Source organism: Sorex araneus, chromosome 6 (assembly GCF_027595985.1).
Source record: "Sorex araneus isolate mSorAra2 chromosome 6, mSorAra2.pri, whole genome shotgun sequence".
NCBI classification, from domain to species: domain Eukaryota; kingdom Metazoa; phylum Chordata; class Mammalia; order Eulipotyphla; family Soricidae; genus Sorex; species Sorex araneus.
This window is the reverse complement of record NC_073307.1, coordinates 45233919-45256909: the sequence shown is the minus strand read 5'-3', so window position 1 is coordinate 45256909 and position 22991 is coordinate 45233919. Positions and strand designations below refer to the sequence as shown.

Here is a 22991-nt window from a genome sequence, read left to right as displayed (position 1 = left end):
CTTTTGGAGAGGACCAAAAGACAATGTTGAGGATGTGTTGCAACCCTTTCCTCTCCCATCTAATTACCTTGATGTCAACTTTGTGTAGAATAAGGTCAACAGTCAGGCCAGTGAGATAGTACAGTGAGTAGGACTCTTGCCTTTTGTGTGGCTGACCCAATCTTGAACTCTGGAACCCCGTAGAGTCCCCTGAGCCTTTCTGGGAGAAACACCAGAGCACAAATCCAGGAGTAAGACCTGAGCACTACCATATTTGGTATGGTCCAAAGCACCCCCATCTGTCCCCAAAAGAATAAGGTCAATAGTGATTCCATGCAGGAAAATGTCCTCTCACACTTTAATAGCCATTACTTAGGAGCGTATGGCGAATAATAACTGGAGGCAACATCTACTGAAGACTTATGTACTAGACATTGCAGTAGTGCTTTACAGATGTCCTGTCTGAATTCCAGAAAAGACACTGAGGCCTGGGGGCTGGAGCAATAGCACAGCGGGTAGGGCGTTTGCCTTGCACTCGGCCGACCTGGGTTCGAATCCCAGCATCCCATATGGTCCCCTGAGCACCGCCAGGGATAATTCCTGAGTACAGAGCCAGGAGTGACCCCTGTGCATCGCCAGGTGTGACCCAAAAGGCAAAAAAAAAAAAAAGACACAGGCCCTATGATTGTTTTATAGATGAGAAAATAATGGTTCAGAGAAGTTTATGAATGTGACTCAGATCATGTCTGTAGTAAAACTGGCAGCAGAAATTGATTCCAGACCTCCATTTCTGAGACTTTCACCAATCCCATTTGCACCTATAAATTATCTGATAGGGCAAAGAGAATCTCCATTCTATACAGAAGTGGTAGATAAATGTAATGAGCAAGTGTTAGTGGAAGGGGAATCAAAGTTTTTATCTTGCTTCTGTCATTTTTGATCCCTGAGGATGTGGGGAATTTATTCAGTTCTTTTAAGATCATACAAACTTCCTCAACTGGCATGTTTTAAAAGAACTTTCTGGGGCTGGAGAGATAGTATGGCAGGTAGGGTGCTTGCTTTGGTCTCAGGCCAACTCAAGTTCAATCTCTGGCATCATTATCCTCAAGAGCACTGTCAGGAGCACTTCTGAGTGCAGAGACAGGACTAACTCATAAGTATTTGAGTTGTGCTCCTCTCCCCTCCCCCAAAAAATCCAAAGAAAAACATACTTGGAGAACTTTCCATCTCATTGGGCTTCCCTGCTGTCATCTTTCAGCTATTTTTCCATCTAACTCCCACATCCCCTCCCAGTGCCCAGCCCCCCGGATGCGAATGGCTGTGCTAGTCCCTTTACCCCTTGTGTAAAAAAGATCAACACGTATTATTACTAGTAGTAATAATAGTAAACATTTATTTTACACTTAATACACACCAAGTACTTTTCATGCATTATCTCAGTCTTTAGAGGTAATCCTAATTATCTATAGCTGACAGAACAGAACTCCCCTAGAACCCTCCATAGTTGACAGAAAAGAAATCCTCTAGAACCCAACACTATTGATTTCACTTCCTTTCCCCCCTACCCCTCACCTTGACTACCATTAGGATTAGAAATTCCAAAAGGCCATTCATAAAAATGGTTTAGAATTTCCTGCAGGAACTGGATCACTCCAGGACACTAAAGAGGTTTGGAACTGTCCAACAACTGGTGCTACTGAGAACCTTGGTTTTACTTAAGGTTACTTGTTTCCTCTGTTCCAACTTCTTTTAGAGGGAAATGCCAGATTCCTTCTGGTTGTCTTCAGAGAAGAACCTAGATAAACAGTCAGGCCAATCAAAGCCCCCCAGAAGGGCAAGCAGAGAGTGGTGTCGATTTCAGTAGCGCCTATTCCATTGCAAAGTCCAGCCGCTCACTTTGCTTTTTACACAACCTTGAAGGGCGCTGAGCATTGAGCAAACGGTATGAAGGACAAACACATTTGGAGTGATAATCATCTTTTCTTTTTTTTAGTACAACATCAGTCTCTCCTTTTTCTTTCCTAATAGCCAATTAAATACATTTGATAGGAAAACTGTAGAGATTGTTACAAAAAAAAAAAAAAGCGATTTCGTCCGTTCTGGGCTAGATTTCGATGTCACTGAAATGATTCTCCTCTCGTGCCGATACACCATTGGCCCGTTTTTAAAGACCTGGCGTTCAAGGTAGGAGAGCCCAAAAGCACCTTAGCGGGCGGCAGCACCAATATCCCTCCCCTTCGAGCCCCGCTGCTCGGTTCACCCACCTCCCCTCCCCCTTAGTCTGCTCCCTTCCCATTGGCCATTGCCATGACAACCAGCAGCTGCCCGGGCTGGCGGCCTCTACCGCCGCAGGGGTGGGGCCGTGGGGGAGGGGAGGGGGAGGAGCCAGAGGAGGTGTCTGCTGCAAGTTCCTGGCTGCTTGCGAGCTCACCCCATCCTCCGAGAGGGAGGAGGCCAAGTGGTGATGCTGCTGCTTCTGTCGCCTCTTCTGCTGCTACTCTAGCGGGGCTGGAAGGGTGGTTCCTGTTCGCACCGTCGCCGACCGGAGAGGGAGTGGAGGAAAAAAAAGAAAAAATCCAAGCCGCAGCTGCTGATGTTGGATTTCGAGGCTGCATCCGACTGGGTCGCAAAGAAAATGGATTCAGTTTGCACCTCTCCCTCCTTTCAGCAGCGTCGCCGGCTCTCCGCAGGGTGAGTAGGGGAGTCCGAGGAGCAATCTAGGTTTAGCTTGCAAGTCCATGACCTATGTGTACGTTTGTGGCCTCCCCTTGAACAATGACTCCCTCCGAATCGGAGAGGAAGATGGGGATGGGGAGAGGGGGAAGGTTGCCCAGAAGAGAGAAGGCATCCTCTTGTTGTTAAAATTTAAAAAAAAAATGGTGTTCTGATTTCATATTGAGGGGACTAGAATGCAGGCTGAGCCGCTGGATTTCTTTTCTTTCAAGCTTAGCGGACGATTTGGGGAGTGGAAAAAGCTAATGAGACATGGGTTTTATTGAAAGGACTCAGTCCATTTGCAGCTTGCACACACAGGGCTGGGCCTCCTCAAAAACACATTTGGTGCTCATAGCTTCCCGGCCTAATTGCAAGGTGATTTTGCTTATTTCCTTCATGTCTAAGAAAAGGTGGCCCCAGAATTAAGCATTCTCTTTCGCCTTCTAATACACTCTTGCTCAGAAACCATTTGCAGTTTCATTTTTAGCATATAGATTTGAATGTGGATGTACGTCTATATTCCCTCTAGATATGCATATGATTGATACATGTTCCTTAGCATTTACAGTTCGTTTATGGAACATATTTATATGCAGAGTGTGCTTTGCAATCATTTTTATGGGTTATAAATGCCCTTGCCTGCTTGGGGGGTAATTGCAAATTTTTTTAACTGTGCTTCTGGTTTGTGTTATTATTCATTGGCTTCATTTGAATTAATGTGAGATTTATTCTTATTATTGTCCCTTAGTTTCATTGTGCCCAATTAGGACAGATGCCTATCATTTTGTGTTTTGTAGCACTGGATGTGAATCCATAGCTTTTCTCTTTTCTTTATATTAATTGGGTGTGTGGGAGAGTGATTTGAGAACCCTATATTCGCAGTGATGGAAAAGGAAGGTGGATTATGGTATTCTTTGGTGTCCAGCAAACGTATTACCAAATGGATATTGTAACAAATCAGTTTTCTTGAGATCCTACCCCAGGCTTTTCATGCTTGTGTCTGTGTCCCAGGGAGCACAGATGAGCTCGAAGGTGAAATGCATTCATTTTATTTAATAGTTCTGCTATTCGCTGTTCATTCCTTCAGTAACCAGGCACCATTTTATAGTTGGCTAATGTTCTATGTATAGGTTTACTTTTTAAGGGAGGGCATGTAGGGAAGTGAGATTGTTTGCAGAATCTGGATTTCCGAAGTACAATATCTATTTCTAAAATAGTCGACTTTGACAATGAAATCAAACTGGAAAAGGAGCGGAGCCCAGCACAAAAATGTGCACTCTGTAGTATAAATGGGGGGCTGTTGTAGTTTACAAACGCTGACTGGGATCTGCTTGACCTTTCTTATGTCAAGGCTTTAAGGCAAGCTCAGGAGACTAAAGATGCCTGAGATGAGTAGGTACACTGCTCCATTACCACCTAGGATAATGGATTCCATTGAATTAAAGCCAGAAAAATCCTTGCACGTAAAAAGTATCAGTGCAGCTTATGGACTAGTTTTATTCATCAATCTCTTCTCCAACAATGTTGTTGTCAGTGCATTTTTTTTGCAATGCAAGCTAATAGAATTTTTGTTGGCATATTACATTTCATTTTATATAGTTTCCCTCCATTTAGGAATGTTACATGTATCTGAATACAGTATATAGTTTAATTTGTCAGGAGCAAATCTTCTGTTTGGTTTAGACATGAGAAAGCTCTTCAGCAAGTGAATATGCACACGGCAAGTTCTATATTATGTAGATTCCCAATTTAGTAAAGTCAGGCCTCTATGTTCCTAACTATAGCAATCATATAAAGTAGAGCGGAAAAAAGGTACTGGGTTGGTGTATTCTATCAAAATGTTTATAACACCATGTATCCGGATTATGTATGATATCTTTGACTTCCAAAAATTAAAATGTCATGACGTATATGTACAACTAAGCTTAAAAAAATTAAAACACATAGGGGTAGATCATATTTTGTGCAACGAAAACAGATATGTTAGGGTTCGGTTTTGTTTCCTTTGTGTTGAGTTTCCATTGTGAAGTTGGCACTGTTTGAGCCTGTATCATTAGCCATCCTGGGCGTAGAACTATCAGTAGCATGTTTTAGACCCTGGTGAGAACACAGGTTTAATTTTTGACCCCACAACTTGCCATATAGGACCTTTGCTGAGGTTTAACTGTAAAGTTTAAAGGATTACAAGTAACATTCTCTGGAGAGTCCAAAAAAAATGAAGAAAACTGATATGCCTTGGGGATGAACAAGCTGAGAGATGATAAAAATTTGCCCCAGAAGAGATGAGGGGTTTTAAAAGAAGACTATTTTTGTAACCATTCTTGGAAACTAAAATAGGACTTAAACTTAATTCAGAACTATGAAGATGAGAAATATAAAAATTGTCTTATTGCAAATTTGAGTAGGACAGAGTAACCAGATAATATTATGTTTTTCTTCCATCAAAATCTCCCAAAGACCCTAGAGATAGTACAGTGGTTAGGGCAGCTATCTTGAAAGTGACTGAGGCCAATTGTATTCCAGGCACTGCATCTGTTGTCTCTAAGACCAAGAATGTCCAAGAATGATCTCTGAGCAGAACCAGGAGTAAGTCATTTGCCTCACCTGGTGCGGTGTGAACCCCTTGAAAAACAAACAAAATATCCCAAAATTTGAACTAGATATACATTAATCTGAGATGAACTAAACTCCTCAAGAATTTCTCTGACTTTTTTTGAGAATAAAATATCCATTTAAGAGTGTCCATTTAAGTTGTTTAACATCAGGTACTTCTAGATCTATATTAGACTCCATTTTGTAATGGGCTTCTAAATTCCAGAAATTGGAGAATTTTAAAGAAAACTGGATCATCTGCCTGTGTTTGGATGCGAGAAACTGTTCAACGCCTTATTCATAAGACTGATTTCTCAAGAATTTTTTGGAATGTGATGTGTAATAATCAAATTATAGTTATTTCCTTCTTTGCAACTAATTTTGAGAAAAGAAATGGAATGTAGTCTGCTAGTAAATAATTTAAGTCATCAAATTAGTCAGAAAATAATACTTGAAATACACATAGAAGTTATTGCTTAAATAAACTGCTTAACAGTCTAATTTTGTTTACCTTTTACTCAGTACTCTCCTGAGAATGCCATTCTTATTTGTAAGATCAGGGTTAAATATTTTGACTAGTATTCAACCTTAGTAAAATTTGTTTTAATTAGAGTAAAATGTTATATAATCGAATGCCTCAATTTTTGTTAGGGCTTTTTCATTTCTTCATGTCACCTCAGAACATATTTCAATTTTATGTGTAAACTTCTAGTCTCTTACGAGGATGATTTGGAAGTCAACCGGAGAGTAAAGAATATTTTCTATGTTGCATAAAGAAAGATTAATACTTTGCTTTTAGTGGTTATAGACTTAAGGAAGCCAAATCTGTCACAGAAGTTTCAATGTAAATACCTCAAAAAATTTTTTTACTGAAATAAATAAGCTAGATTTATACTTGGTTGTCGCTTGAAAGGTCAATTACACTTTGCCTTATATGCATATCCTGACTCTATCAAGTGAAAATATGTTTCCGGGAAGGATGAATTAGTCAATTGGTCAACAACTGTTGGTAGCACTCATATGATTAGCACAATTTGCATGTGGTAGCAACATAGAATTTTCATGGGGAATATGAGATAGACACGTGTGAAATAGTTAACAATGAAGACAGCATCGTTGCAATTAGTACTATCATTGCTCTTTCTACGAATATAACATCTTAGCACTGTAGCACTGTCATCCAGTTGTTCATTGATGTGCTCCACCGGGCACCAGTAACATCTCTATTGTGAGACTTGTTACTGTTCTTGGCATATCAATACGCCACAGGTAACTTGCATCTTAAGGTGCTTAAAATCATTTTACTCTCTATATTTTTCATTTTATTGCCTCAGTTTTTCTGTTAGATGAGTAAAGCTCATATCATGATGATTATTTAAGTAAGTGATAATAGGCTCAGAGAGGTTAGATTTATCCAACTCTGTGTTTTGTCAGTGATAATGTAAATAGTTAATGATTAGGTTCTGAATCTTATGAGCCCAAGTATGACACTTGTGAAATTCATTTTTTGGTGAATGCTTCAAGTGCTGTCATTTGCTCTTTGGTCATATTGGATTGCCAAGTAGATTGAGTGAATTAGGATATTGGCAAAATAATGTGCGCAGAAAATTATTTTGGAGAAAATTCTTGATATCTCAGAAAAGCACAGAGACATTTGACTGAGTGAAATATAAGACCTTTGTTTTACTGATGTGCACTTATTTTAAGGATGTGTTATTTTTAATTTTTTGGTTTTGGAACACATCCTGCAGTCTTCGGACTTATTCCTAGCTCTGTGCTCAGGGATCACTCCATGCAGGTCAGAGCGGACGGTATGGGGTTCTGGGAATCTATCTGTGCAAGGACAGTGGCTACCCACTCTACTATTTCTCCAGCTCCAGCTCTTTTTATTTTTAATGACATAAGCCTGGAAAGTAAATTTTTTTCTCTCTGATATAAAGACTCCTTAGTTACTGCAAAGACCTTGCAGAAATTTATCCATACTTGGGCTGGAGAGATAATACAGCAGGTTAGTTGCTTGCCTTGAACACTGCGAGTAACTTGGAACCGAGTTTCCGTCCTTAGCATCACATATGGTCCCTGAACAATGCCAGAAGTAATTCCTGAGTGTAGAGCCAGGAGTAATCTCTGAGCATCACCAGGTGTGGTTCAAAAAATAAAAACAAAGGGCTGGAGCAATAGCACAGCTGGTAGGGTGGGTAGGGTGTTTGCCTTGCATGTGGCCGACCCGGTTCGATTCCCAGCATCCCATATGGTCCCCCAAGCACTGCCAGGAGTAATTCCTGAGTGCATGATCGAGGAGTAACTCTTGTGCATCACCAGGTGTGACCCTAAAAGAAAAAAAAACACAAGAAAAACAAACAAGTATATCCATGCCTTCTAATATGTCCTAAGCATCTCTATCTACATGTTTTAAAGATGAAACTTATATTAAATTATAAACAAGTATACAGCCATTTAGCAGCTTTCTGGTGCATTATGCTTTAAGTTGTATTGACCAATATAATTAAATTTTATCCTTTAAATATTTTGTGTTAAAATAATATTTTCTGTGAAAAAATTATTATAGAAATTCTATAAGGAATATGATCCATAAGCTATTTAAGAAGTAGTTACTGTTGGTATTTGGAGTATTTTTAGTTTCATGAGCACATATCAACACACTTAGATGCACAGTTTTGTATATGGTGTATACAGCCATAACCAAAACATTGTCTCATAGTTTCTTTAAGTTATACACTATGGTCATCATCCTGAGACAATGAAATATGCCTTTACTAAGTTTCTAATATCTGTGTACATTGTTCTTGATGATTCAGCTTTGTCAGGCGTTCCTTTTAAGAAATATGAGATATTATTCTGACCAGCAACTGCATATTACATTGGTGGTTAAAATAACCTCCTTTACCTCTTGTCTATTGATTACAACTGAGACTTTTTTCACTCATCTGGTTATATTCTATATTCTGGCTATTGTGAATAATTTTATGAATATAGGAATACAAATATTATTTCAAATTAGTTTGTTCATGTCTGGTAATGACTGAGGGTTTTTTTTTGTGTGGGGAGGTCACACCTGGTTATGCTCAGGGGTGACTCCTGGCTCTGCACTCAGGATTTACCCCTGGCGGTGCTCAGGGGATCATATGGGGTGCTGGAAATCGAACCCGGGTTGTTTGTGTGCAACGTAAATGCCCTACCCGCTGTGCTATTGCTCCAGCCCCAAGACTGAGTTTTAAACTCAAATCGCTGAAATCACTGTAGTGGGGAGCAGTACTGCCTCCTTGCATTGAACTTACAACTGGATTGGCTGAGGACTCACATTGGGACCCCATGGCCTCCTGAGCACTTTTTTTTTTACCCTCCTACCCCCATTGCATATTTAGAATTTTTTAGTTTGAGATCCTAGGAAATGTTTCTCAAGGTGTATCTCCTCTGTTCTTCTGCCCTGTTGATGTTTCCTTTGAAGAATTCATCAGAGGTTATAATCCTAGAGCTATCTTTTTGCTAATTTGATTTTTCCTAACCTTCACTGAATCGCACACTTGATGAGGGCAGAAAATGAGACCGATTGGCCACTGGTCTTAGATTGTAGACCTTTTCATTAGAAGTTTTTTAGACAGTAATTATTGTCATCTTATTTTTTGGCTATAAAAACAAAGTTTACACGTGTGATTGTATCAGCATTCTAGCTTTTAATAAAGGAAAACTGAATTCTTTGTTTTTTCTTTTTGGGTCATACTTGGTGATGCTCAGGGGTTACTCCTGGCTCATGCACTCAGGAGTTACTCCTGGTGGTGCTCGGAGGACCATATGGGTTGCTGGGAATCGAACTCGGGTCAGTCATGTGCAAGGCAAATGCCCTACCCTCTGTGCTATCAGTCCAGCCCCAAAACTGAATTCTTTAAGATAGCAAACCTCTGCTATTAAAAACTCATCATAAAGATTGTTTCACATATGCTATGTAAACCCAGAAATCTGAGAATGTATCTGTGATTCCATTTGTTAGCTTTAAAAATTGAATTGTAAGCCAGAAATGGTGACACCATTAAGGGAATACCTTTGGGTTCATTGTAATTTACTTAAATTATTAGCAATTTAATTATTATTAGCATTTAATTATGAAAACAGCAATAAGCAATTTTGCTGTTTTCTAGAAATCCACTCTACAAAATTTGTTAATTGTAAACAAATCATGCCTTCATTATTGTATCCAAAATTGAGCTTAACTTGAAATAATCGACTTTTAAAAAATAAATTAAGGCAGGTTTTATAAAAGTTTTGAAGTCAAATATAGAGACTGACTTGGAATTGAGGGTCATAACTAGCGAGCAAGAGAAATACCTTGAAGCCATTGCAAAGAGTTCTTTTTATGGGAGCCTAACCTAGATACCCTGGAACTTCAGTAGTGAAGAAATGTCTTTTTCTTTCTTTGTTTAGTTTCTAAAATAAGTTCACTTGCTGCGATGCTTGTTCTGTTGTCTACACTAGTTGACGATTTCTGGCTAGACAACAATTTCTTGGTATTATTTTCAAGAAGGAAATTTTGCTGAGATCATTATGACTATAAAAGTCTGTGAGTATGTGGTTAAGAAAAAAAGGGTCTATTTTCATTATGCCTTCTGTTCCAAACTAGAAATGAATGTTGCCCTGGAAAATTCTATCCAGCATAACTACAATAATAATTTAACCAAGCTAATGTTTCTCCCTGTACATTTCTTGTCTGACTGTTTTTGTGCAGTTTGATGTTGTCCCTATTGACCCATATTTAATATCTAATTCATGATTACTTTGAATATATTTTTTAAGCTAATATTTTTGGAAGGAAGATAGTTTTCTTGAAGCTTATTTAGAAAGATGTGAGAGGGATGGAGGTATAATCGTGTGTTCAAGAGAAAACACAGGCTTTTCCAAAGTGGAAATAGAGGCAAGCAAGTGAAACACGTTTTCAAGGGACAACACAGGCTTAAGAGCAAGGCTAAAATTATTTAGTAACAGGAATTGTGGTGAAAATTTAATGTTTACAATGAGTGCCAGCCAGTTGTTAAAGTTTAGGATCTTCTGTAAATCCATCAGTACTTTATAAAAAGAACCACTACTTTTTAAATATAACAATAACCACTCGACAGCATTTGTATTAAAAATCAGCAGTCCAAATTCACATGGCTGTTCACAAGAGACTCCTTCTTCTAATTGATGCTAACAGGGCAGAGAGGGAAACTTGATTATAAAGTAATAGAGACCTCAAATTTGCTTTGTTATAAACATCCACGTTAATCCCGATTGTGAGAGTGTATACTCTGGAATTTCTGGTGTCTTTTCCATGTCCACCAGGCTCTGGTAACCGTTATCTAGAAGAATGAATTATCCCACCTCTGGGCTGTCATTCATCTCTTAAAGATAAAGACAGGGGGGAGGTAATTAACCTTAAAATAACTTTTCTGTTTTAGAAATTATATTAAATTTATCTATTTCAAGAAAAACACTGGAATTATAATTTCTATTTTAAAAGCATCTACAGAATTTAGGATCCATGGTACTTTTGAACCAGATACCTAATTATTAAAAATAAAACATGGCTTTTAAAAATTACTACAGAACTCACTCCCATAGGTCATTTTTATAGAAAGTATGTTTTCCCCTTCTTGTTCTCTTCTTAGGTTCCATAAACTGTGGAACTATTCTTAAAAACAAAAGAAGGGAATTAGTAGCCTTTGGCATGGGAAACAGACTCTTAAACTACCCACAATATAGATTTAAAGAGATCAGTCTCTCATTGCATGATTGAACATGCCTGTGCAACCTTAACTCTGAGATCTTTTCATTGTGGTGAGTGACTCAGTGATTTTTACCTTTCACCCTATAAGCAGTTTTTGAAATCAAAGCTAAGGTTTAGTCCAGACTCTGAAAGGAAATAAGAAGAAAAGTCACTGGTTGGGGCCGGAGCGATAGCACAGCGGGTAGGGCGTTTGCCTTGCACTCGGCTGACCCGGGTTCAATCCCCGGCATCCCATATGGTCCCCCAAGCACTGCCAGGAGTAATTCCTGAGTGCAGAGCCAGGAGTAACCCCTGAGCATCGCTGGGTGTGACCCAAAAAGCAAAAAAAAAAAAAGTCACTGGTCATTTGCTTAATGAAGTCAACTGTTTTTTTTCTGAAGTTTCACTAATGTTTGTATAGTTTACATAGTTTGGGAATTTTCATGGAGTACACATATTTTGCATAATTCCTGTGCTTTGAAACCTTGATCATTGTCTCTACAGTCAACTGTAATCTAAGCAGAATAGGTCAGTTGTTTGTTCACATGTTCCTGATGTCCTTCAATGCTGTTTGATTAAAAAAAGGGTCTTTATTGCAGAGTAGCTGACAGAAGAGTGAGAAAGCATTTTGTTCAGGAGATAAATTATCTTTGTAGTGAAGCACTCTCATGGAATGAATCTGGAATTTTTTTTGAAACTTGATTTGAACTTATTTCTATTTGTTTTAAGAATTCAGGGCATCCATAATTTCAGCTTTTCCTTTTTGCAGGGTGTGTCGTGTACAATGGTGAAACCACACGCAGCTCTGGGCAGTGCTCAGGACATTTTTCTGGTCTCTGATCAGGACCACTCACTTCTGGTGGTGTTTGAGAGAGAATATAAGGTGCCAGTGATCCAGCTGGGGTCAGCCATGTGTAAGACAGGTGGCTTAACTCCTATACTATCTCTCTGGCCTCAATTTGAGATTTTCTTTGTGGTTAAAGAATGGAAATTTATTCCAACAGTAGTCTTAACTCTGTTGTCTACTGTCTGATTTAAGACTACTGTTGGAATAAATTTGTATTCTTTAACAGTAGAAAATAAATCATAAAGAGTAATACACACATATAGATATAGATATAGATATAGATATAGATATAGATATAGATATAGATATAGATTAGATATAGATACATACCTCTCGGAGAGCCCGGCAAGCTACCAAGAGTATCCCGTCTGCACGGGCAGAGCCTGGCAAGCTACCTGTGGCATATTCGATATGCCAAAAACAGTAACGCTAGGTCTCATTCCCGTGACCTTGAAAGAGCTTCCAGTCATTGGAAAAGACAGAGTAAGGAGAGGCTGCTAAAATCTCAAGGCTGGGAGGAATAGAGACATTACTGGTGCCCGCTCGAGTAAATGAACGAACAATGGGATGACAGTGATACAGTGATACAGTCTTAGCTTTCTTAATATCTTATAATTGTTCACAACAATTGATGCTTAATATTTTATTTAAAAATTTTAAAAGACCTTTAATGTTTTAAGTAATATTTCATAAGAGGTAGAGAATATTTATACCGTATATTTAATTATAGTATTGTAATTTAATTATATAATCTTGTATATAATTAATTTAATTGTATAACATATAGTATTTGGTTATATTGTTTATAATCATTCTGAGGGTGATAATGAAGTTTAAAATGTCTGTGTTCAGAATCATTGAGATACCATGTGGAAGAATAAGACTCAATCCAGATTTCTTTTCAGAATATTTTTATTCTCTAAGACACTTCCCCAAATTAAATGTGATGTGACTCAGGGCCAACAAACTGTAGCATGACATGACCTGGTCTGGAAATCCTAACTCAGTCTTAGGTCTTTTGATTATATTATCAAGTCCCTTTTTCACATACAGTCAGTGAATTTGCATTTACGTATGACAATAGCAAAATATGCAAGAGATTTTGAGGGGAGATTGGAATAAATAGTTGCCATGTGTATATCATTATCATTATCACCAGCACCACAAAAGCTTCATTGAAGATTCTCAAAATAGAAGGCATTTATAGACTTCCAGTTCTGGTCCTTGTCCAAAGGGAACTTATGTTTTTAAAATTAAAAAGAGGATAATTTACATAGAATGCTAAAACATGTATCATTAACATAGAATACATAAAGAGCACCAGAGTTCCTATCGTAAATGTTTGTTTTTATGGTCAATATTGCTTCCAAAACTAATGGGTCTAAAGTACCAATGCATATACTGTTGAGGATGGTTTTGAATCGTTATTCAGTCCTACATTTTTCCTAAGATGTATCTTTAGTGAGACAGTTATAATCATTTCATTTTAGTAAGTAAAATTTTTGATACACATTGATCTATTATTTAAAATGAATTCAAGTTAACATTTCTAGAAATTTACTTGCAAGATATATTTGGAAGGAGCCAGAGCAATAGTACAGTGGGTGGGGCATTTGCCTTGCATGCAGCTGACCTGGGTTCAAGCCCTGGCATCCCATATGATCCCCCAAGCAATGCCAGATGTAATTCCTGAGTGCAGAGCCAGGAGTAACCCCTGAGCATCTCTTAGTGTGTCCCCAAAAGTCCCCCCAAAAGATTTATTTGAGATGTATTTGGGTATTTGGGGTAATTGTCAGTTGTTGCTGTGCTGATGTGTGTTTGTTTTACAACCTTGCCTAGATGTTAGTCACTACATAACTTGTTTTAATACACTTTGAAGAAGATATAGACTCCTCATTTTATGAATAATTTAATTGAGGTCTATTGAAATGAGATTATCTGATATTTGGTGGAACTGGATTATGAAATGAAGTAAATCCCATCAGTTAAGAATCTAAAGTTGTTCATAACTAATGGACTAGATCAGTTCCCTTTGTAATAAAAACATAATTTGTTTTGAAAATTAAAATAAATGAAGAGTGGGACTGAAGAGTTATGTCTTCCATGCGCTGGCCCCAGTTTGGTTCACAACACACCACGGTTCTCTAAGCATTGCAGGATATGGTCCTACTGGCTCTTGAGCACTGCCAAAATGGTTTGGGTAATCCCTAGCACCACAGGACGAAGCAGCACTGCATCCTAAGGTGCTCTGATTGATCCATTGCCCCTGTTGGTTGAGAATACTAGGAGAGTCCCCTAAGCCTCCTGAGCTCTGCATCAAAGGTTCCCCCAAATAATTAAATAAATTACAAAATTCAAGTAAACCAATAGAAAGGTAAATATAATGTTTTAAGTGTTTTGTTTTTAAATATCAACTCAGACCTAATTTTTTGTGGGGGAGGGTATGGGGTGGTGATGGTGATCAGAGCTTATTCCTCGCTCTGTGCACAAGACACCATATGTGGTGCCAGAATTCGCACATGGCTCAGCCATCCACAAAGCACTAACCTTAACCACTGTACTATCTCTCTGCACCCCGAACCAGTTCTTATTAAATAAATAATGGCAACACTTTGCTGAAATTTACATTAAGGATTCATGCTCGCAAAACCAATTTCTTCAAAAGGTTTGAAAAGATGGCCTGAATAATCCAAGTCTTAAAATAAACTATGTGGAGATTTTATGTTTAAATATCTGATAAGAAATCATATATAAATTATGTGTATTAATAATATAAACTTGGACTATTTTTAAAAGTAATGTTTAAATTGGCAGTAAATAGATTTTAATAAAATAAAATTATCTAGTTTTCCTTTTTCTTTTTTCCAAGCTATTAAAATCAGCAAGAAAAAATACTCTAAATTCTTTAAACTATAAACTCTTTTCTTTTAAAGAGATTCAGAGAACAATTAGACAGGAATTTGTTACAAAAACAAAAACAAAAACAAAAAACCTTTGAAAATTCACTGAGTAGCACAAATCACAGAACTGAATTCTCTGAATAATATGTTTTCTTCTTATAGTTTTCTTGATCATAAATTCATGCAATTCAAGACTTTTGTTTCAGTTTTTCCTCATACTGACTACAAAAAGTTTTGACACTAGGCATAGGTGAAAAATACTGAGACCTTGATTTTAGTGTTTCTAAATACACAACATATGATAAATATGACCTAACCCAACCATAAAATACAGGGAAACTTGGGGGATTGTTTGGGGTGCAGAGGATAGAACCCGGGTGTGCCATATGCAAGGCAAGTGCCTTAACCCCATCCTTTCTCTCACTGGTCCTGAACTTTTTTTTTTTTTTTTTCAGTTTTTCATGATACCAGAAGGCTTTTTACTTATTTCATTAGCAAAATCTGATGACTTTTACAGAGCATTTTCTATTCTTTTTTTTCTGCTTTATGAGTGTCATGACCAGGGGTCTCACGCACGAGGTGTGTTACTTATGCGGTGAGTTGTGATGCTTACACACACCTTTGGTGGTGCCCAGATATTGCACATTTTGTTGTGATCTGGGTGTCTCAACAGACTCTCTTTCTGGGAGTCTTAATCCAGGCAGGATTGCCTCAGAGCACGTGGGGTAGTGCTGGGGCTAACGGAACACTGTGCTACTATCTTAGGACCCCTGTGGTGAGTATTTTTAAGTGAAAATTTCTAAATCAGGGGCTGGAGCAATAGCACAGTGGGTAGGGCATTTGCCTTGCATTCGGCCGACCCAGGTTCAATCCCCAGGATCCAATATGGTCCCTCGAGAACCGCCAGGAGTAATTCCTGAGTGCAGAGCAAGGAGTAACCCCTGAGCATTTCTGGGTGTGACCCAAAAAAGCAAAAATAATAAAATTAAATCTGAAAAAAATTTCTAAATCATCCATAAATGTAAAATTTAAAATTCAAGTGATTCTGGAATCTCCGTGCTGGAAAATGTGTCTTGCTCTAGCTCTGTGAGAGGGTCCAGTGACTTCTATGCACAACCATGGTCCACAGAGTTCTGTTGAATAGAGATGAGAGGGCAGGGATACAAGGACATGATCCAGGTTCTGCACACAAAACACCACCGGGTGTTCTATTAATGTTTTAAAGAAAGAAAAATCCTATCCAAAAATAGCTCAAAAACCCAATGATATGGATATTCTGTGTACCAATGTATCTACTATTTTTTGAAATAGTATTTTCCATTTTCACTCCTTTTCATCAGCCTCTAGTCATTTTACTTTACAGTAGCTATTAGAATCTATGTTAACGGAACACACCAAGATTAAGTCTATGTGGTTCAATTATAATTAATTTTTAATGAAAACTTTGAACTAGGATTATTACTAAGAAGCTAAAACCACACACATATACTTTAAAAATGATGTTTTTTTCCCTTTGGAAAGTGGATACATTTATCTCCATCATGAAGGACCTGCTTAGAGTTTTACTGTCTTCTCTTTCATTTAGAGGAAGTGGAATTGTTTTAATCTTGGCTTTAGATAACGATGCCATGGTAATTCGAACAATGAATTTGTTTGAGGTGGGGTCTGGCTTGACAGTCCAGGGAAGACCATGTGAATGACATCATTCAGAGTGGTGCAGTAGAGCAGAATTTGCGTCTACCTGCTCTGTGCCAGGTGAAGTTCTGAGCACTTTAAACGGGCTGGAGATAAGGTACTGTGGTGCTTCTTTGAGCAGGTACTGTGTTTGGTTGAACTAAATGTTCAAGCAAGTAACAAATAGTTTACTGAGTATTTCCAAAATGCTTGTCTTTACACTGGGCTTATGAGATTAAAAATTAGGCCCCATGTCCAAATGGCTTGTAAAATATGAAGAGAGGCAGGTATATACAAACAATCACTGTATCACTGTCATCCCATTGTTCATCGATTTGCTCGAGCGGGTGCCAGTAATGTCTCCATTCGTCCCTGTCGTGTGCCAGTGTAGCCCAATGGTGTCTGCTCGCTCCAGGAATATGAAGAGCCTGAGATTTTAGCAGCTTCTTCTTACTTGTCCTTCCCAACGCTGCCGCATTGGGGGCTCTTTCAGGGACAGGGGAATGATACAAACAATATACAAACAATAAAACAGTAAATATTGTGATGATATGACCATCATACTTAGCCACTGAAGGCTCCAGCCTCAAAAAATATTATGCTAATTTTTGCTATTGAGAAATATGTTCTGGGACTGGAGCAATAGTAAAGCAGGTAGCTCACTTGCCTTGCATGCAGCTGATATGGATTTGATCCTCGGTCCCCCATACGGCCCCTTGAGACCCCTAGGAGTGATCCCTGATTGTAGAGCCAAGAGTAATCTCTGAGCACTGCCACTTGTGGACTTAAAAAAAAGAAGTGCATTACTTAAGGTAAATTAATCTTGGATCAGTAGAAAAGAAAAATACAGGTGTTGAAATATTAAATCCAGGGACTGGAGAGACATAGGAAAAGCGCTTTCCTTGCAATCGACAGACCCAGGTTCAATCCCCAGCATCCCAAGCCCACCAAGAATTTTTTTTATGTGGCACAAAAACAAAATATAATATATATATACATATATAACCCATTCATTAAAAATATTTTTTATTTCAAAAAACAAAACAAAACAAGAGTCACCAGAGAATTAGTGAGAAAATGGAAAACTTCTGGGATATCTAGATTAACTCTGATTGAAAAGTTAGACTTCCAGTACTCATCCTTGATGTGGAAAATACTTCTGAAAAATTAATGGAACTCATTTTATTTTATCTTTGAAAATTCGATTCTCCAGGGCTGAAGCAGGTAGGACACTTTTCTTCTGCTTGACTGACCCAGGCTTGACCCCCAGCACCCCACTGGATCCTCTAAGCCCCCTAAGAGTGATCCCTGAGTACAGAGCCAAGAAAGCCCTGAGCACAGTCAGGTGTGGCCCAAAACCATTTTTTTGACACTCAACACCCTGGGTCTGTATTAGTCAGGAAAGGTTATGTTATGGTGTAGTAACAAATAGACCCAAATATCTCCATTTCATCCCCCACTAAAGTTGATTGCTCACAATACTTCGTGCTGCATGGCATCAGATTAACATTCTGGGGGTACAAATGGGGGCTTCCCAGGAACCAGATGGATGGGGCCCACTGTGTATTGCTGGAAACCCCAGTTTCCATGGTGTCTGTCCTGGCTTGAAATGGAAACATTATGGCCCCTGATCCTTTGGCTAAACCCCCAAACCTGTTTCAGAGGCCTCTCTACTTTGTTGCTGTGGGGTTTGGTTTGGTTTTTTGTTTGGGGGCCATATCCAGCGGTTCTCAGGGCTGATTCCTGGCTCTGTGCTCAAGGATCACTTCTGCCTGGGCTCTTGGAACCATATTGGGTGCTCTGCCCATTGACCTATAGCTCCAGCCCCAAACTGATTCATTTGTAAGGAGTCTGGATTCCTTGAACAGCCAGCTGCCAGGTACCACAAACAATCTTCAAAAAATTTTTTATTGTTCTAGAGTGGATTGGATTGGAGCAATAGCACAGCGGGTAGGGCGTTTGCCTTGCACAAGGCCGACCCAGGTTCGATTCCTCTGTCCCTCTCGGAGAGCCCGGCAAGCTACCAAGAGTATCTCTCCCACACAGCAGAGCCTGGCAAGCTCCCCGTGGCATATTCAATATGCCAAAAAACAGTAACAGCAAGTCTCACAATGGAGACATTACTGGTTCCCACTCGAGCAAATCTATGAGCAACGGGATGACAGTGATACAGTGATATAGTGAAGGTAAATTATGTTTGATCTTTACTGAGTATAAATAATTTTACAGTGCTATTTCCTATTACTTTTATTATGCATGCTAATATTATACATTATGTTATGCATTTTAATACTGCACAACCATATCCATCTCAATGATGAATATTAAGATAGAGCACATACTTTATTTTTTATTTCAATTACTAACAGTATTCTTTTTTCTCTACAGCATCTCTATTAACCTATTCACTAAAAAAAATTAAAGATGTACTTAAATAGCACTGTAGCACTGTCCTCCCATTATTCATCGATTTGCTCAAGCGAGCACCAGTAACATCTCCATTGTGAGACTTGTTGTTACTGGTTCTGGCATATCGAATACAGAACTTCAAAATCATTCAACCAGAATTAAATGAGTGTTCTTTAGATTTATCATCCTTATTTTCATATAAAGAAAAATTGTTTAAAAATAATTCGGATCAACTGTTTTCTTCTAAGTTAGGTGTAGTGTGGAAGTGAGTAGAGTTGGCCCTAAAGCGATACACAGTTAGGAAGTACAGTTTTGCTACTGGGCACCAAAGAAAGGCATTCCGATAGGTCGTGGTATTCAAGTGGAAAATCTATACATGAAAATGTAGTTAAGGAACCTCAATCCCAGAATATAAAAGAAAATGGTAAATCTAATAAGATTTTTTTACCTTCCCCCCCCTTAAAGAAGGGCTGGGACATTATAATTGGCCTTGTTTTCAAGATAATAAATAATATTGCAGTGACGCAGAATCAAGCCACTAATTACCTCTTTCTTCAGATACTAAGCCAGAATATGGGTTTTTAAAATATAACAAAACAAGTTGACAAATCACTTCATAGCTCAAATGTTTACTGTGCTGTGAATTTCAATATATTTAAAGCTTTATCACTTGGGCTATATTAGTAAAGAGACTAAGACTGAAGTAAGGAATAACTGTCAAATGCTGGGGAGGAAATAGGGCTTTCTAAAACCGTTTTTCCCATGTGAGCCCTCTCTAGCATAAGAGTCTAATGAGGCCATATGCACTAGTATTGGAAAACATGTTAGAGCCATTGATTCCAGTTACAGTCAAGGGACTCTTTTGTGATTGCTTTTTCTGAATTTTGAATAGAACAGTAACCCATGAACTAAGGAAAAATAAAAATCCCAAGGGAAAAGGTTCGCTGAGTTTTTAATGAAAATATTGATCCTGATTTGCCTGTCTTCACTTTGGTGTGTTCCCTTCTCTGAGCTGTGATCATTGGTACTCCAGCCTTTCTATTAAGTAATCCACAAACAGCCTGTTAAATAATCTGTAAACTGTTCTCTTTGTGTAGCCAAATGCCACTGAGGCACAAATCTGGAAAATCCTGGAAAATCTCTTAAACTCTTTAATTTCTCCTAAGTAAAGGGAAATCCTAGGGTAGAAGATTATCTACAAGGACTCTTCCCGCCTAAACCACATAATCTTGACTGGCCATCACATTTCTGTCAATCCTGTGTCATAATAAATGCTTCCCAAGAGAATACCAGAGAATCAGCTTTGGTCACTTTGCTCTTTCACTGTGTGTGTGTGTGTGTGTGTGTGTGTGTGTGTGTGTGTGTGTGTTTGTGTACAGCTGCCTTTCGGTTTAAGAAACAAGTCATTGAATCCAAGCCATATATCTGAAAAGGCATTTAGTGGTATACTGATTATACTTTTTCCTGACTTCAGCTCAGATTTTGTATCTGTAATTTCTGATATTTAAGCACAAAGTAAATGATTAATGGATAGATTAATGGATAGATATTATTCAGGCATTTTTCTGGCTTACAACAGGTTATGTGGATTCACTTAATGACTTCACTCAACTTTGCAAATGTGTGCTCAGATGACCCCGAAGGCAGAACATTTTCTGTCCTGTAAAATATTTGCTCTTACACTCAAAAATCACTTTCTAGATTACTTTTTTTCAATGCTATTTGGAAGCTAGTTTTCCATTGTGTCAAATTTTAATCAAAGTAGGAATATAACTCTCTTTGAAAGAAAAAAACAAATGAAATCTTCACTTTCTCCCATTTCCCAGGACATCTATTGCTACTGTATATTGCATCAGTAGAATTTCTTATATGTTCAGGAAAAGCAGTGACTTGACAACTTTTTTTTTCCCCTAGGGTCTTTTTCTTGCTACCAAATTGTCTTAGCTGGATTCCTCCCCTTTACTGATTTGTCATTAGTTTACATCATTATATAATTTCTGAGGTTCAGTTTAACACATTTTCATGTGTATAGGATTCACTTAATCCACCTCAAAATTCAGTTCCTTGCCACTAGCAAGATGATTCCTCTATATGTAACTGCATATATTTGAAGGTAACCCATTGTGAAGACACAAAACCAGAATTTCCGAAATCCTGGGTCTAATCTTTCAGCTCTCAGCTACTACGATGTTGGCAGGTTTTCTATTCTTGTGTTTACGTCTATAAAAAAGAGGTGTGTCACCTCTATTTTCCACTGGTCCCTTACAGAGAAAAAAATGTAATGATGTCTTGGAAGTTTTCTTAATCTCTCCACCTTTAGATGTACATGCACATTATTAACAAACTGATAGAAGAGGTCCTCTTCTAAACATCTAAAATCCTCTTGCTTTGAGATAGTGTTTATTTACGCACTTGACATTTCCCCCTGTAGCCTGTGTTTTCTTTCAGGGAGGCAATGTAAACCAAGAAGAAAAGCTGCAGAGAAATACAGCACTGAGGTGTCAATCAGAATTCAAGAAAGGGCGAAGGAATAGTAGATGGGTTAAACATGCACATTTATTTAAACTTTAAGTTTGTACTACCTAATGACAAACACATTAAACTACTTCATTGCTTGGAATGAGTAGAATATAATGAAGATATATTGAAAGCACATTGCGGAGGCCATGTGTTATAAACATTTTGAACACTAGGACAGGTTTAAAAACTTTGAATAGCATGTAAAGGTGTTTAAAATTCATTTAGTAAAAATGTAAATTTAAAAGCATTATATCTGCTGAAGCAGATTTATCTCTGCACACTGAACATATAGAAAGGCAATATAAAAACATATTAAGTGAATCAGGGGAGATTACACAGTGGCAGAAGCACCTGCCTTGCTAGCTAAGGATAATACTCTTGATTTTCTGTGCCACTCACCTTCTCCAGGCTGACCCCACTATTTTGCTGTCTGGGAACCCCGTCTGCATAACACTAGAGTTTGCAATTTCTGGTACAAAGATATGTGTGAGCACCACAGCCAAAGATGTGCATACTCTGATTCCCAGGAGTTTTATCCTAACAAGCGCTACAAGCAGAGAATGACTAATCATCGTAACCAAGAGTATAACCACTAGTAGAATAGTAGAAATAAGTACCAGGAGGTTTGCTCCATGGCTTGGGAGCTGGCCTCACATGCTAGGGGAAAAGGCAGCTCAGATAGAGAAGGGAACACAAGTAAATTGTGGTTGGAGGACCCTTTCGGGATGGGAGATGCTTGCTGAAAGTAGACTATAGATTGAACAAGATGGCCACCCAATACCTCTATTGCAAACCACAATACCCAAAAGAGTGAGAACAAAAGGGAATGCCCTGCCACAGAGGCGGAGTTGGGTGGAGGGAATAGGATTGGGGGGGAGGGATACTGGGGTCATTGGTGGAGGAGAATGGGCAGTGGTGGAGGGATGGGTACTTGAGCATTGTATGACTGAAACACAAGCACAAAAATATGTAAATCTGTAACTGTACCCTCACGGTGATTCATTAATAAAAAAATAATAAATTAAAAAAAAAGAGTATAACCACTAGAGAACACCATACAAGTACCACAGCTAAAGTGTGTGGCCCCCGGAATCATCACAGTATATAGTTTTTAGTGATGAAAGATAGTTTTTATTAAACAATTTATTTAGATATGCATGAGGGGAGAAAAAGGAATATGTCTCTAAGAGAGAACAAGGGCTTCTTCAGGAAAAGAGCAGAGAGAGATACAGGTTCAAGGCAGAGCATGGGCTTTTGTTTTTCTTTTGGGGTCATACTCGGCCGATGCTGAGGAATTCCTTCTGGTTCTGCACTCAGAAATTACTCCAGGCAGTGCTCAGGGGACTATATGGGGTGCTGGGGACCGATCCCAGGTTGGCTGCATGCAGAGCAAACACCCTACCTACTGTACTACCACTCCGACCCCAGAACATGGGCTTGAAAGAGACTATAAAAGAAAGTTCACCCATATTTTTGCAACCTAAACACACCTTATATGTATACATACACTTTATATAAATATATCAACTATTACAATATGTTATATAAAATTAAAATATATAAAATACATATACATAACATTTTTAGGTTGCATAAA

At 38.4% G+C, this 22991-nt stretch overlaps 1 protein-coding gene across 2 annotated transcripts in view; it reads left to right on the top strand.

Annotated features, from left to right (window-relative positions):
• Positions 1 to 2366: 2366 nt before the first annotated feature.
• JAKMIP2 (janus kinase and microtubule interacting protein 2) overlaps positions 2367 to 22991 on the top strand; it is a 176626-nt gene continuing 156001 nt past the window's right edge. The window contains exon 1 of one of the 2 annotated variants that reach the window (XM_004618166.2): positions 2367 to 2670. The gene's annotated coding sequence lies outside the window, so the exon portion shown is untranslated. The remainder of the gene's footprint in view (positions 2671 to 22991) is intronic. The other variant, XM_055141451.1, reaches the window with a different exon arrangement.